The sequence below is a fragment of the Lactuca saligna genome, chromosome 8, assembly GCF_052625555.1.
Source record: "Lactuca saligna cultivar CGN05327 chromosome 8, ASM5262555v1, whole genome shotgun sequence".
In the NCBI taxonomy this organism is placed as follows: Eukaryota; Viridiplantae; Streptophyta; class Magnoliopsida; order Asterales; family Asteraceae; genus Lactuca; species Lactuca saligna.
Genome location: NC_136424.1, coordinates 282,728,002 through 282,745,962, shown reverse-complemented (window position 1 = coordinate 282,745,962; position 17,961 = coordinate 282,728,002).

Below are 17,961 nucleotides of genomic sequence, written 5' to 3'. Positions count from 1 at the left end.
CAGGAAGCCGGTGGTGGCCAGCGTTGTTTCAAAGGGAAGACTCGTATCAATGGTATGGGTAGTTGAGGACTTTTGGGTGGAAGTATGGATTATTTATGTCCTTTTTAGGGTGGATAGAATATTATCAAGCAGCCAACTCCCGGGCCGGTATGTGTATACTTGCTTGGATTTTGAGCTATAGGGGAAAGGGTTTCGGTGGATCATCAGCGTGTTCTGAAGTGTTAGTGCCTTATTTGTATTTCAATTGAGTGTTTGAATACACTGAAGTTGTGCATTGGGTAAAATGAGGAATTATTTATGGAGTTTAGAGGAAATTTGTTGTTGTATATGTATGGTGCTGGGAGTAGGAGATCAGTGGTTAAGGCAGGACATCGCGATGTTCTGTAATGGTGTTCCATGGTGATCGGGTATAATGTTCCGATTTCGGAGTTATTTAGAATCTTGAGTTGGGACGACTAGTGGTGTATCATGTATGTTCAGTTCCAATGGGAGCCCATCGGGTATTGGCATCAAGAGGGATTATTTAAGAAAGTGGATCTCCGCAGAGGTAGGTATTTTGTTATAGCGGTTGCCGCTGGAGTCTGTGATATGTGTGGGGCAAATGTGTGTAGCTATCTATGATAGTCTACGGAACATGAGTTAGTGGGCGTGGTGTGTCGTTGGGATGAGAATGAGAGTATGGGGTGAAGCTACGGGGAGCCGTAGTATTTAATAGTCAGAGGGTATTGTGATGCTATGGGGAGCCGTAGTACTCACAAGTCAGAGAGAAGGAGTCGTGGTACTATAGGGAGCCGTAGTACTCACTAGTCAGAGGTTGTCGTGTTATTACGGGGAGCCGTAATACTCACTAGACGGAAAGAGAGTGTGATGTTGGAATGTACCCCGATCAGGGTATGATGCAGAAGAGTTTTAGGCTTGAGTAGTCTTAGTATAGAGTTTTTGGAGCCTAGTGGTTGAACCAAGGGCGAAACTAGAGGTCAGAGTTGAGTCGATCCTCGGTTGGATTATATTTTTTCGTATAAGGAAAATAGAATTTCGTGACTTGCGAGTCATTGGACCGGGATAGTGGTCACGGGGAGGAAGCTAGTGAGATATTTTGGATTATGTTATAGGTGATCTTTGGAGGTTCAGTTGTGGAGTCAAAAGCTGACCTGGTGCTCTGTATCGAAGTGGGATATGAGAAATGAGCTAGAGATTATCATGGTGATGTCTGAGGACACTTCAGGGCGAGCGGACGATTCAAACGCTCGAGGACATGCTTCGGGCATGTGTATTAGATTTCGGAGGGAGTTGGGACACGTAATTACTCATGGCTAAGTTTTCCTGTACAACAACCATCATTCGAGCATTGGTATGCCACCCTTTGAGCTGTTGTATGGGAGGAGGTGTCAGACCCCCTATTTGCTTGGAAGAGGTGGTGCATGGACCTGAGAGTCCTTGCGAGCAGATTCAGAGCATGTGTGATACATGGAGTAGCGGTTACTCTGCGAGGGATAGTGTAGAGTGGGGTGTGAGCACTTTGGCACTTGTCTGAAGTGACAAGGTTGAAAAGTAGATTTCCTTGGGTAAGGAAAGAGAAAGGTATGTAACTCCGGAAGGGGTGTTGGTTCACGGAAGTGAAAGCCATAGTGAGAATGGATGATTAAGAGTATGGTGGTTGAACATTGTGTCTGTGTCGGTTGTATGGAAGCGCATCCGGTTTGGGTGTCTGTTGAGGTTGCGAAGAATCTCTGGTGGTTTAGGACCAGAGGAGTTCGGAAGAAATGCACGAATAGAGCCTTGGATTTATGTATGGTTGTGATTAGGAGGTTATGTATATAGTGGTAATTCATCCTGAGGATGTCGGATGGTATCGTCAGTATGTCAGGTTTGTCCAACCCGAGGATGTAGAGTAGGCTCAGCATGTGTATGCGACTGCAGAGGAGAGCTCAGAAGAGTTGTTCAAGATTTGTAGGATGGGTCATCATGTCAGCACGGAATGAAAAGAGTTGAATTTGGATTGAGAGCGGGATGAGTCCCAAAATTGAATTCGATAAAGGTTATGCTAATCAAGACAAGGGATAGCAGTTGTTATTGGGTCAGAACCCGGTGGCCCGGGGTGATGTCTAGCTGTGTAGGGTCAAGCAATCGTTACGATTTGGAGTGAATGAAGTATCATGGAGTGATAGTCGGTTGATAAGTGTGGGTATCAGAGGATGAGGTGGTGGTCTGGGCACCACAGGGGAAGATTTAGGATTTTGGTTTCGGTGGTAGTGTTTTAAGGAACCTGGTTTGGTCAATGCTAGGTGGTGCATTGTGAGAGTAGTTTCTGGAGATGTGATGTCGCGGGCTTCGAGGACGAAGCCTAATTTAAGTGGGGGAGAATTGTAACATCCCGAGTTCAGGGGTGCAAAGTTCAGGTGTAACATCCCAAGTTCAGGGGTGCAAAGTTCAGGGTTTAAAGTGAAAATGTGAATGATCAACTCGACAAGTCCATGGGTAGACTCGGCGAGTAGGGTCGCAATTCTGGTCGCGTATCTGGTGGCCAACTCGGTGAGTCGGTGGCTGGACTCGGCGAGTTGGTGTTGTGTGGAGAAAACCCTAATCCTAGGGATTTGGCCCTATATAAAGAACATAATAGCCTCTCCCTAGCCTCTTTGCTTTCCCTTGAAGTCCAAAAACCCTAATATTCATTGTGAGAGAATTAGAGAACATTGGATCTTGGAGTGTTTGTTGAAGAGATCTTTGAAGATTAAGAGGCTTGGGGCAAGGGGATTTTCAAGGTTTTGACTTATTCTTCTGTTGGAGCCTTCTTTTGAGGTAATGATTCGTTGCTTGAGCTGTTATTCATCTAGATCTATCATTTGTGGGATTTTTGGATGTATATCTAGTGCTATCTTTAGTTTGGAGGTTGGATCTGAGGTTGCTACCTCAGATCTAGAGTAGTGATGATCCAAAAGAGCATAAAGTCCCTGTTTAAGAGCTGTTGATAAAGTCTTTTAGCCCCAAACCTTAGCCCAAGAGTGTATTATGCTTAGATCTCCTTGGATTCACGTAAATTTTACCGCTTTACGTGATGGATGGCTTGTTTAAGAGTATATCTATGGATTGGAGACCCTACATGGCTTGGAAAGCCTCTGTATGGGTTAAGAGCTAGTGGTACTCGGCGAGTCACGTGGGTGTACTCGGCAAGTTGCATGAAGATAGGAAGAAACTCGACGAGTTGGAAGAAAAACTCGGCGAGTTGGTTTAAGATAGCCTTAGACTCGATAAGTCTGTTCTTGGACTCAGCGAGTCTAGTCTTAAGGTCCTAAACTTGTAACGACGTAAATTTTAAAACTAATTTTTTCATTTTTGCAAACAGCAAAACATCGATTAATATTTTAAATTCAAAGGTAAACAATATTGTCACAACCGAATACATCACAAAGATCATAAAATAGTTTTCCCCGATAATGTGTACGATCACGCCGACGTCTTCCCACGGTCCTCGCTAGTACCTGAAACATATAACATAACATTTGTAAGCATGATTGCTTAGTGAGATCCCTAAAATACAACCAATGCGCATACGCCTTTCCAGGCCCTGACCTTCCGGTCTATGTGTCTCAGGGGACTTCCGTCCCGATTGGGTAAACCTTCCGGTCCTACCCACGTTAACCTTACGGTCCATATTACAACGCCTTCCGGCCCACAACATAATGCCTTTCGACCCATATCAAGCATATCATACAAGGCACATATAACGATTAACTTATCTCACATAATACATATATCTCATATCATACTCGACCTTCCGGTCACACAGTCAAACCCTTCCGGGTACAGTATAGTGAGAAGACTCACCTCGTATATCTCGATAACTCGCAAATCCTGGAAATCACTCGTGCTCGAACCCCCGAGCTATAATCCTCCTATAACATCATATATCTCTAATTAATACTTTTACCACTAAGGTTGACTACCCCTATCAAGTCAACACGGGTCAACTCTGGTCAACGGCCAACGTTCAATTTGACCGGACTCGGCGAGTGCACTAGAGCGACTCAGTGAGTCTAAGCGTTTTCACCAACTCTCAAGAATTCTCTTTTGACACTTCGAGTACTCCCCTGACTTAATGAGTTCCACCAGGTCATGAATCGCGGGGCCACCGCGACTCAACTCACTGAGTCGCAAGGAAAACTCGGCGAGTTCCAGCTCGACTCAGTCCACCTGTCAATCCCTCTCTAAATCTCTGTGACTCATTGAGTCAACCATAACTCGGCAGGACCAATCATTGAGTGGTTAAGGACAATCTTCATGCTACTCGCCGAGTCTGTTCTTCAGACTCGACGAGTCCATGCCATGCATCAACTAAATCTTGCTTCTGAGGTCAGATCCGCTCTATACACTCATAGATCTGGCCCTCCTAAGCTCATTCATCATGTAAAGTCACAGTATTGGCTACCATGCAACACTTACAAGGCTCTTTTTGGAGAAATGACCTCTAATATGGAAACCCTAGTCTCCAAGCCAAAAGGAAGGACATAAAGCACAGCATTTGGGACTTTCTGGACCTGCTAAGGTCCAGATCTAGGTACCATATCTCCATGGGACCTCTCATACTTCAATTACAAAGCAAACAAGGCAAGAAGAAACCCTAGATTTGACCATATCAACAAAAACATGGAAATAAGCTCTGAAAGATACCTCAAGATGCTTCCCTTGGCGAAATGGAAGTAGATCCAAGCTCCCAACTCTTCTAGCTTGACTTTCCCCCTTCCTTTCTTGCAAATACACACAAATTTGGTGAACAATAGCCTTTTATCTCACTCACAGGAACCCATAGCTGCTTTGGTGCTCTCAACGATCAAGGTAGCCGCAATGAAGGGCCATAAGGTCCTTTAAATAGAGCTTAGGACCGGGAAATTAGGGTTTCATCAAACAACACAGACTCGCCGAATTCCTTGCACTCGCCGAGTCCAGGCGCGAACCCGCGTCCAGAACCGCGATCCGACTCGGCGAGTTTAAGCTCCAACGCGCCGAGTCCCCACACAAAACACAAAAATATATGAATAAAAGATACCTGGAAATCCAGGCTATTACAATTCTCCCCCACTAGAACTAGACTTCTCCCTCGAAGTCTCGCTCTGCAAATAGCTCCGGATGCTGCTCACGGATCTCACGCTCCGGCTCCTAGATCATCTCTGATCCCTTCCGATGCTGCCACTGGACCAACACCAGGGGTACCTCCATTTTCCTCAAAACCCTGATCTTCTGATCTCTGATGGCCACTGGTCTCTTGGCATAATTCAGGCTCGCATCTACCTGAATATCCTCTAATGGAACCACTATTGATTCGTCGGCTATACACTTCCTCAGCTGCGACACATGAAAAGTGTCGTGAATCTGCCCCAACTCTGTTGGTAAATCCAAATGATAGGATACCCGACCAACCCTCGCGATCACGCGGGAAGGACCAATATATCGGGGCCCCAACTTGCCCCTCTTCCTGAATCGGATCACTCCTTTCCAAGGAGAGACCTTCAGGAGTACAAGGTCGTCGACCTGAAACTCAAGCTCGGACCAGCGTCTGTCTGCATAACTCTTCTGTTGCCTCTGAGCGGTCAACAACCTCTGCCTGACCTGCTGAATCTTCTCGGTCGTCTAGAGTACAATCTCCATGCTACCCATCACCCGCTGCCCCACCTCACCCCAGCAGATGGGGGTGCGACACCTCCGCCCATACAACAGCTCAAAGGGTGGCATACCAATGCTCGAATGATGGCTGTTGTTGTAGGAAAAATCTGCCAAGGGTAAATATGCATCCCAGCTACCCCCGAAATCCAACACTCATTCCCGGAGCATGTCCTCGAGCGTCTGAATCGTCCGCTCACTCTGACCGTCTGTCTAAGGATGATATGCGGTACTAAAATGCAGTCTAGTACCCAACTCCTCATGAAACTTTTGCAGGACTTGGAAGTGAAACGCACATCACGATCAGAAACAATCGGGATCGGCACCCCATGCCGCAATACCACCTCCTTCACGTATAATTCCGCCAACTTCTCCACAGAAGAGCTCTCGTTGATGGCTAGAAAATGAGCGCTCTTCATCAATCTATCTACGATCACCCAAATCGCATCAACTCCCCTCGTAGTCCACGACAATTTGGTGATAAAATCCATGGTAATCTGTTCCCACTTCCATTCGGGAATATCTAGCGGCTGCAATTTACCGTGTGGTCGCTCGTGCTCGGCCTTAACCTGCCGACAAGTCAAGCATCTCTCAACAAACCATGCAACATCCCTTTTCATACATGGGCACCAATACTCCTTCCTAAGGTCCAAATACATTTTTGTAGCCCCGAGATGAATCGATAATTTCGATCGATGTGCTTCCTCCATCAAAATAGCACGTTCACCACCCACACACGGTACCCAAATCCGACCCTGAAAAGTCATAAGCACTCGACCATCCGTGACGAATCCCGATACCTGACCTACAACCCTCTCCCTCTTCTGGTTTTCTGGTTTCGCAGCCTCAGCCTGAGCTCCTCGAATAGTATCCAAAATCAGGGTCATTACCGTCAACCTCATATAAATATCTCGGATCGGGGTGCTTTCCGCCCTACGGCTCAACGCATCGGCTACCACATTAGCCATGCTCGGGTGGTACAGGATCTCACAATCGTAATCCTTCACCACATCCAACCACCTCTGCATAAGCACCGCCCCCAAACCTGATATAGATGCATCACAGTACACCACAAAATCCTCCATCCCTTCCGGGAGTGCAGCACCGGAGCCTCGCACAACTTCTGACGAAGTGTCTCGAATGATGACTGCTGCTCCAGTCCCCATGAAAACGCAACACCCTTCCGGGTCATCCTAGTAAGTGGCATGGCAAGCTTGGAGAAATCCTTGATAAACCTGCGATAATATCCAGCCAAACCCAGAAAACTCCTGATCTCAGTGGGCGATTTCGGTACCTCCCACCTCAACACCGCCTCAATGTTGGCCGGGTCGACCAATATCCCTTTCTGGTTAACAAGATGCCCGAGGAACTGGACCTCTCGTAACAAGAAATCACACTTGGAGAATTTGGCATACAGCCTCTCCGATCTCAATACCCCAAGAATTTCCCTCAAATGTTCCTCATGCTGCTCCCTAGACCTCGAATACACCAAAATATCATCAATGAATATGATCACCGACCGATCCAGCATCGGCCGGCACACTTGGTTCATAAGATCCATGAATGCAGCCGGGGCATTGGTGAGCCCAAAAGGCATCACCACAAACTCATAATGTCCATAACGAGTTCTGAAAGCAGTGTTCTGGATATCTTCATCCTGAATCCTCATCTGACTGCAAATGATCGAACAGATCGTCGATCCTAGGTAACGGATACCGGTTCTTAACCGTCAACTTGTTGAACTCCCGGTAATCGATACACATCCGGTGTGAACCATCCTTTTTCTTAGCGAACAAAATCGGCGCTCCCCAAGGTGAGCTACTCGGTCGAATAAACCCCTTTCCCAACAGCTCCTGAAGCTGCGAGGATAACTCCTGCATTTCCGGTGGAGCGAGACGATAAGGTGCCTTGGCAATGGGAGCCGCTCCCGGAACCAAATCGATACGAAACTCCACTTTCCTTTCCGGAGGCACACCGGGTAACTCTTCGGGGAACACATCATAAAACTCGCATACAATAGGAACGTCATCAACCGAATTGGGCCTCCCCGTGGCTACTCGAGTATCCATCACGTAGGCTATGAATCCATTGCAGCCCTGCTGCAAACTCTGCCTTGCCCTGGCAGCCAAACAAAACGTCGACCCACACCGGGTCCCCGCGCCATAAACCGTAAGCACTCCCCCACTAGGGTCTCGAATCGTCACCAGATGTCTCTCGCAGTCTATGACAGCCCCAAACTTACTTAACCAGTCCATGCCCACGATAACGCAGACATCCCCCATAGCTATAGGAACCAAGTCTATAGGGAACTCGACCCCAAAAATCTCAAGCACACATCCTCGAATCACATCAGTGGCGTATACCACTTTCTCATCTGCTATAGAAACTCGTAGGGGTCGACTCATCACCTCCCGATAAATACCGATGTGCTGGCTAAAAGCCAACGATTCAAAAGACCGACTCGCACCCGAGTCAAATAATACCAAAGCAGGTACATAATTCACAAGAAGAGTACCTACGCATATCATAATGTAAGCACAATCTCTTAGCATAAAAGTAAATACATGAAAGAATACATACCGGCTACGACATCAGGCGTCGCGCGGACCTCCTCGGCAGTCAACTTGAAAGCTCTTCCACGAGCCTTCGGAGCCTCGGCCTTCACTGGCCGAGTCGCGGTAAACCTGGAAGCAGGCGTAGATTCCTGGCGAAGCTGGGGGCACTCGGCCTTCCGATGGCCGGTCTGGTTGCAATGAAAGCAAACCATGAATCCCTTGGGGCAATCCCTAGCAATGTGCCCCTCCTTGCCACACTTGTAGCAAGCACCAGATCGACATGCCCCCTCGTGACCCTTGCCGCACTTTCCGCAAGTGTTGCTCTTCTGACCTCCTGATCTCGAATCGGCGGACTTGGTCCACTTGGTTGCCGGCTGAGACTGAACCGGCCGCCGATCCACCCGTTGAGACTCGGCCTCCTCCCTGGCTTGGGTCTCCAACTCGATCTCACGCTTCCTGGTATTCTCCTGAAGCTAGGCAAAAGTATGATATGACGAGTTCGATACGAACTCTCGGATATCCCTCCTCAGCACCCCCAAATACCGACTCATCCGAGCCTGCTCCGTCGACACCTGCTCGGGGCAGAACATCGCCCACTCATGAAACTTCCGCGTGATCACCGTGACAGAATCATTACCCTGATTGAGGGTCAAGAACTCTGATGTGCACGAAAGTACCCATTAATTTTAATATTTATAACCTAACAAACTTAGACTAACTATGCACTTATAGGCAGTGTACCTAGTCAGATTACAGTATAGCTTAGGTAAGTCGGGTGTCGATCACAGGGAACGGTGGATTAATTTAATATATTTGATTATAGGTTACAGGTTACACGAAAAGAATAATTTAATAAATCTCAAACTAGTAATTAATTAACAATTCTCGATAAACTAACAGGAAAAACAAATCTCTTTAGGTACTTTGGTTTAGACAAATTCCACCTTGAAAACATAAACAATTGCATACACAAATTCATTTATTCATGTTCACCGATTCCTAAATTGATTAGATTCATGTTCACTATAACTAATCCTTTAGCAAACAAGTTAATTCAAACAGTGATCAATTGATTAAACTAACATGCTTCCTAGTGTTCAGTTCGTATCAAGCAAGACTTGTAAATTTAGTTAATTTAAACATTTAATTAACCCCTTGTTGATGGTCATCAAACAAGGCTCACACATTAACTTACTTATTCCCATGTTAATCCTAGTTTCACATTCGTTATTTCTAGTCTTATAATCTCAATGGTCATCAAAAATCATAAGAGACAAGCAAATCAAGCAGGTTTTCATACAACTTAATTCACTTAACAATTAACAGCAAATAATCATCATTAACACATGAGGATCTTTGAACAAGCTTGGCAAGATAAATTAAACACAAATAAATTCTTTAACATAACAATTAGTCTAAGAATCAAAACTTCATTCAATCATAAACACAAAGTAAAAGGTTTTTACACCCAAATCAGAAACTAAATACAAAAAGTACCATAAGGAAGTGCTAAACATGGTCACGTTAGCAATCCATATGATTACCGACATGTATCCGCTCTCCAATCCTTCAGATCTCTGCTCCCGTTAGCTTAACGGCCTTCCGGCCGCCTTCTAGACCCTCAAAACGGCTTAACAGAAGTTAATTGTCGACTAAATTAGGTTAGAAGTCGAATCCCCCCTCCTGGTTAGCTAAAAATCGATATTTATAATCTTTGTGGCCGACCTAAGTACACTGGGCGTACTTAGGATTACGCGGCGTGTAATACAGATAATCACGCGATTATGTATATCCGGTGCAAGCAGGTACGCGGGGCGTAACCTTAAGGTACGCGGGGCGTACTCACGACCTCAGCACCCTTTTATTTCTTTTAGCTTCTAAGCCCAGTTTCCGCTTCAGTCTTTTCTCTTGTGCTTTATTGACAACAAATAGCTGCAAAACATAATTCAAAGCATTATGAGTTCTCTTTAGTTCTAAAATAGAATAAATAAGGCCAAAATATTAAGATAAAATGCATAAAAATATATATAAAAATACACATATCAAACTCCTAAACCAACTTTTCCCTCTCCACCGAGGGAACGTACTCGTCTCTTAACATAGTTGTAAACCTCTCCCAAGTCACAGCTGAAACCTCTGCCAAAGTGAAGTTCGCCGTCACGAATTTCCACCAATCCTTTGCTACCAGGCGGAGCTGGTTCAAGGCGAACCCTACCCTCAGATGCTCTGGACATGAACAAGTGTAGAAGCATCCCTGGATATCAGCAATCCATCTCATCACAGCAATCGGATCCTACGTCCCGTCAAACTCAGGTGGCTTCATGTTGCTGAACTCCCGGAACAGCAACGAGTCACCTCCTTGTGGTCTGGCAGCGACCACAGCTGTGGTAGCTGCAGCGGCTGCAGCCTTAGTCAATGCGGCGTACTGCTCATCAAATGTCTCCATCAGTGTGGTCTTAATAGACCCAAACATCTCCGGAATCTCAGCCCGGATCGCTGTAGCCACCTCCTCATGAATCATCTGACGAAGCTCCTCGTCAGTCACACTACTCGTACCAGGTCTGTGGCGTGGTCCAACCATGATGTCTCTGAAATACAACATAAAAATATCAGAGACTCTATTGAGCATAATCGCACTCGATAACGCAGCCCTACTCAGTCCCTGATACCCAGGGATTCTTACTTGGGTTGCCCACTGACCCGGTGTCTTTAGTAGTACGTCCCCAATACTACCAAATACACCGCATCAACATTCACCCAAGTCCTCCTCCCCAAACCCCGGATCTTGAGTACTCTATTCTTGCCATGCACTAGCTACCCACTCGCTCTCACAGCACCTCATAGAAGCAGGTTCCCTAGACTAACACATCACAAATCAGGCCACTCTAGTCCTAATATGAATACCTAGTCTACTAGCATGCGTATCATATCATATCATATCTCATAACTAATATTGTAAGAGTATTTTGGGGATTTTACCGTTCGGGCACTAGCTGACCGTACACTCCTTCTTCATTGGTTGTTTCAAAAATCACTTATTAAATTTTATTGATTTATTAATTAAAATTTTCTCAAATCCCCTGTTTGAGTTCAGTTACGCCCGAAGGTGTACCCGAATCCCTCAAACCAAGGATCTGATACCAACTTGTAACGACGTAAATTTTAAAACCAATTTTTTCATTTTTGCAAACATCAAAACATCGATTAATATTTTAAATTCAAACGTAAACTATATTGTCATAACCGAATACATCACAAAGATCATAAAATAGTTTTCCCCGATAATGTGTACAATCACGCTGGTGCCTTCCCACGGTCCTCGCTAGTACCTGAAACACATAACATAACATCTATAAGCATGATTTCTTAGTGAGTTCCCCAAAATACAACCTACGCTCATACGCCTTTCCAGGCCCTGACCTTCTGGTCCATGTGTCTCAGGGGACTTCCGTCCCGACTGGGTAAACCTTCCGGTCCTACCCACGTCAACCTTACGGTCCATATTACAACACCTTCCGGCCCATAACATATTCGCCTTCCGGCCCACAACATAATGCCTTCCGGCCATATCAAGCATATCATACATGGCACATATAACGATTAACTTATCACACATAATGCATATATCTCATATCATACTCGATTTTTTGGTCACACGGTCAAACCCTTCCGGGTACAGTATAGTGAGAAGACTCACCTCGTATATCTCGATAACTCGCGAATCCTGGAAATCACTTGTACTCGAACCCCCCGAGTTATAATCCTCCTATAACATGATATATCTCTAATTAATACTTTTACCAGTAAGGTTGACTACCCCTATCAAGTCAACACTGGTCAACTCTGGTCAACGGCTAACGGTCAATTTGACCGGACTCGGCGAGTGCACTAGAGCGACTCGGCGAGTCTAAGCGTTTTCACCAACTCTCAAGGATTCTCTTTTGACACGTCGAGTACTCCCCTGACTCGACGAGTTCCACCTGGTCATGAATCGCGGGGCCACCACGACTCAACTCGCCGAGTCGCAAGGACAAATCGGTGAGTACCAGCTCGACTTAGTCCACCTGTCAATCCCTCTCTAACTCTCCGTGACTCACTGAGTCAACCATAACTCGGCAGGACCACTCACTGAGTGGTTAAGGACAATCTGCATGCTACTCGTCGAGTCTGTTCTTCAACCTCGGCGAGTCCATGCAATGCATCAACTAAATCTTGCTTCTGAGGTCAGATCCGTTCTATACACTCATAGATCTAGCGCTCCTAAGCTCATTCATCACGTAAAGTCATAGTCTTGGCTACCATGCAACACTTACAAGGCTCTTTTTGGAGAAATAACCTCTAATATGGCAACCCTACTCTCCAACCCAAAAGGAAGGACATAAAGCATAGCATTTGGGACTTTCTGGACCTGCTAAGGTCCAGATCTAGGTACCATATCTCAATGGGACCTCTCACACTTAAATTACAAAGCAAACAAGGCAAGAAGAAACCCTAGATTTGACCATATCAACAAAAACATGGAAATAAGCACTGAAAGATACCTCAAGATGCTTCCCTTGGCGAAATGGAAGTAGATCCAAGCTCCCAACTTTTCTAGCTTGACTTCCCCCCTTCCTTTCTTGCAAATACACACAAATTTGGTGAATAATAGCCTTTTATCTCACTCACAGGAACCGATAGCTACTTTGGTGCTCTCAACGATCAAAGTAGCCGCAATGAAGGGCCATAAGGTCCTTTAAATAGAGCTTAGGACCGGGAAATTAGGGTTTCATCAAACAACACGGACTCGCCGAATTCCATGGACTCGCCGAGTCCAGGCGCGAACCAACGTCCAGAACCGCGATCCGACTCGACGAGTTTAAGCTCCAAGTCGCCGAGTCCCCACACAAAACACAAAAATATATGAATAAAAGATACCTGGAAATCCGGGCTATTACAATTCTCCCCCAGTAGAACTAGACTTCTCCCTCGATGTCTCGCTCTGCAAATAGCTCCGGATGCTGCTCATGGATCTCACGCTCCGGATCCCAGGTCATCTCTGATCCCTTCCGATGCTGTCACTGGACTAACACCAGGGGTACCTCCTTTTTCCTCAAAACCTTGATCTTCCGATCTCTGATGGCCACTGGTCTCTCGGCATAATTCAAGCTCGCATCTACCTGAATATCTTCTAATGGAACCACTATCGATTCGTCGGCTATACACTTCCTCAGCTGCGACACATGAAAAGTGTCGTGAATCTGCCCCAACTCTGCTGGTAAATCCAAACGATAGGCTACCCGACCAACCCTCGCGATCACGCGGAAAGGACCAATATATCGGGGCCCCAACTTGCCCCTCTTCCTGAATCGGATCACTCCTTTCCAAGGAGAGACCTTCAGGAGTACAAGGTCGTCGACCTGAAACTCAAGCTCGGACCGACGTCTGTCTGCATAAATCTTCTGTCGGCTCTGAGCGGTCAACAAGCTCTGCCTGGCCTGCTGAATCTGCTCGGTCGTCTAGAGTACGATCTCCGTGCTACCCATCACCCGCTGCCCCACCTCACCCCAGCAGATGGGGGTGCGACACCTCCACCCATACAACAACTCAAAGGGTGGCATACCAATGCTCGAATGATGGCTATTGTTGTAGGAAAAATCTGCCAAGGCTAAATATGCATCCCAGCTACCCCCGAAATCCAACACACATGCCCGGAGCATGTCCTCGAGCGTCTGAATCGTCCGCTCACTCTGACCGTCTGTCTAGGGATGATATGCGGTACTAAAATGCAGTCTAGTACCCAACTCCTCATGAAACGTCTTCCAGAACTTGGAAGTGAAACGCACATCACGATCAGAAACAATCGAGATCGGCACCCCATGCCGCGATACCACCTCCCTCACGTATAATTCCGCCAACTTCTCCGTAGAAGAGCTCTCGCTGATGGCTAGAAAATGAGCACTCTTCGTCAATCTATCTACGATCACCCAAATCGCATCGACTCCCCTTGCAGTCCACGGCAAATTGGTGATAAAATCCATGGTAATCTGTTCCCACTTCCATTCGGGAATATCTAGCGGCTGCAATTTACCGTGCGGTCGCTGGTGCTCGGCCTTAACCTGCCGACAAGTCAAGCATCTCTCAACAAACCATGCAACATCCCTTTTCATACAGGGCCAGCAATACTCCTTCCTAAGGTCCAAATACATTTTCGTAGCCCCGAGATGAATTGAGAATTTCGAATGATGTGCTTCCTCCATCAAAATAGCACGTGCACCACCCACACACGGTACCCAAATCCGACCCTGAAAAGTCATAAGCCCTCGACCATCCGTGAAGAATCCCGATACCTGACCTACAACCCTCTCCCTCTTCTGGTTTTCTGGTTTCGCAGCCTCAGCCTGAGCTCCTCGAATAGTATCCAAAATCGGGGTCATTACCGTCAACCTCATACAAATATCTCGGATCAGGGCGCTTTCCGCCCTACGGCTCAACGCATCGGCTACCACATTAGCCTTGCCCGGGTGGTACAGGATCTCACAATCGTAATCCTTCACCACATCCAACCACCTCTGCATAAGCACCGCCCCCAAACCCGATATAGATGCATTACAGTACACCACAAAATCCTCCATCCTTTCCGGGAGTGCGAGCACCGGAGCCTCGCACAACTTCTGACGAAGTGTCTCGAATGATGACTGCTGCTCCAGTCCCCATGAAAACACAGCACCCTTCCGGGTCATCCTAGTAAGTGGCATGGCAATCTTGGCCAAACCCAGAAAACTCCTGATCTCAGTGGGCGATTTCGGTACCTCCCACCTCAACACCGCCTCAATGTTGGCCGGGTCGACCAATATCCCTTTCTGGTTAACAAGATGCCCGAGGAACTGGACCTCTCGTAACCAGAAATCACACTTGGAGAATTTCGCATACAACCTCTCCGATCTCAATACCCCAAGAATTTCCCTCAAATGTTCCTCATGCTGCTCCCTAGACCTCGAATACACCAAAATATCATCAATGAATATGATCACCGACCGATCCAGCATCGGCCGGCACACCCGGTTCATAAGATCCATGAACGCAGCCGGGGCATTGGTGAGCCCAAAAGGCATCACCACAAACTCATAATGTCCATAATGAGTTCTGAAAGCAGTGTTCTGTATATCTTCATCCCGAATCCTCATCTGATGATAACCCGACCTCAAGTCTATCTTGGAGAACCAAGATGCCCCCTGCAACTGATCGAACAGATCATCGATCCTAGGTAACGGATACCGGTTCTTAACCGTCAACTTGTTCAAATCCCGGTAATCGATACACATCCGGTGTGAACCATCCTTTTTCTTGGCGAACAAAATCGGCGCTCCCCAAGGTGAGCTACTCGGTCGAATAAACCCCTTTCCCAACAGCTCCTGAAGCTGCGAGGATAACTCCTGCATTTCCGGTGGAGCGAGACGATAAGGTGCCTTGGCAATGGGAGCCGCTCCCGGAACCAAATCGATACGAAACTCCACTTTCCTTTCCGGAGGCACACCGGGTAACTCTTTGGGGAACACATCGGAAAACTTGCATACAACAGGAACGTCATCAACCGAATTGGGCCTCCCCGTGGCCACTCGAGTATCCATCACGTAGGCTATGAATCCATTGCAGCCCTGCTGCAAACTCTGCCTTGCCCTGGCAGCCGAACAAAATGCCGACCCACACCGGGTCCCCTCGCGATAAACTGTAAGCACTCCCCCACTAGGGTCTCGAATCGTCACCAGCTGTCTCTCGCAGTCAATGACTGTGCAAAACTTACTCAACCAGTCCTTGACTACGATAACGCAGACATCCCCATAGCTATAGGAACCAAGTCTATAGGGAACTCGACCCCAAAAATCTCGAGCACACATCCTCGAATCACATCAGTGGCGTATACCGCTTCCTCATCTGCTATAGAAACTCTCAGGGGTCGACTCATCACCTCCCGATCAATACCGATGTGCTGGCTAAAAGCCAACAATACAAAAGACCGACTCGCACCCGAGTCAAATAATACCAAAGCAGGTACAGAATTCACAAGAAGAGTACCTACGCATATCATAATGTAAGCACAATATCTTAGCATAAAAGTAAATACATGAAAGAATACATACCGCCAACGACATCAGGCGTCGCGCGGACCTCCTCCGTAGTCAACTTGAAAGCACTTCCACAAGCCTTCGGAGCCTCGGCCTTCACTGGTCGAGTCTCGGTAACCCTGGCAGCAGGTGTAGATTCCTGGCGAAGCTGGGGGCACTCGGCCTTCCGATGGCCGGTCTGGTTGCAATGAAAGCAAACCATGAATCCCTTGGGGAAATCCCTAGCAATGTGCCCCTCCTTGCCACACTTGTAGCAAGCACCCGATCGACATGCCCCCTCGTGACCCTTGCTGCACTTTCCGCAAGTGTGGCCCTTCTGACCTCCTGATCTCGAATCGGCAGACTTGGTCCACTTGGCTGCCGGCTGAGACTGAGCCGGCCGCCGATCCACCCGTTGAGACTCGGCCTCCTCCCTGGCTTGGGTCTCTAACTCGATCTCACGCTTCCTGGCATTCTCCTGAAGCTCGGCAAAAGTATGATATGAAGAGTTCGATACGAACTCCCGAATATCCCTCCTCAGCACCCCCAAATACCGAATCATCCGAGCCTGCTCCGTCGACACCTGCTCGAGGTAGAACATCGCCCTCTCATGAAACTTCCGCATGATCACCGTGACAAAATCATTACCCTGCTTGAGGGTCAAGAACTCCTAAACCAACCGTTCCCTCTCCACCGGGGGAACGTACTCGTCTCTGAACATAGTAGTAAACCTCTCCCAAGTCACAGCTGAAACCTCTGCCAAAGTGAAGTTCGCCGTCACGAATTTCCACCAATCCTTTGCTCCCAGGCGGAGCTGGTTCAAGGCGAACCGTACCCTCAGATGCTCCGGACATGAACAAGTGTAGAAGGATCCCTGGATATCAGCAATCCATCTCATCGCAGCAATCGGATCCCACGTCCCGTCAAACTCAGGTGGCTTCATGTTGCTGAACTCCCGGAACAGCAACGAGTCACCTCCCTGTGGTCTGGCAGCGGCCACAGCTGCGGTAGCTACAGCGGCTGCGGCCTCAGTCAATGCGGCGTACCGCTCATCAAATGTCTCCATCAGTGTGGATCTCCGGAATCTCAGCCCGGATCGCTGCAGCCACCTCCTCATGAATCATCTGACGAAGCTCCTCGTCAGTCACACTACTCGTACCAGGTCTGCGGCGTGGTCCAACCATGATGTCTCTGAAATACAACATAAAAATATCAGAGACTCTATTGAGCATAATCGCACTCGATAACGCAGCCCTACTCAGTCCCCGATACCCAGGGATTCTTACTTGGATTGCCCACTGATGTGGTGTCTTCAGTAGTACGTGCCCAATACTACCAACTACACCGCATTAGCATTCACCCCAAGTCCTCCTCCCCAAACCCTGGATCCTGAGTACTCTATTCTTTCCATGCACTAGCTACCCACTCGCTCTCACAGCACCTCATAGAAGCAGGTTCCCTAGACTAAGGCATCACAAATCAGGTCACTCTAGTCCTAATATGAATACCTAGTCTACTAGCATGCGTATCATATCATATCATATCTCATAACTAATATTGTAAGAGTATTTTGGGGATTTTACCGTTCGGGCGCTGGCTGACCGTACACTCCTTCTTCTTTGGTTGTTTCAAAAATCACTTATCAAATTTTATTGATTTATTAATTA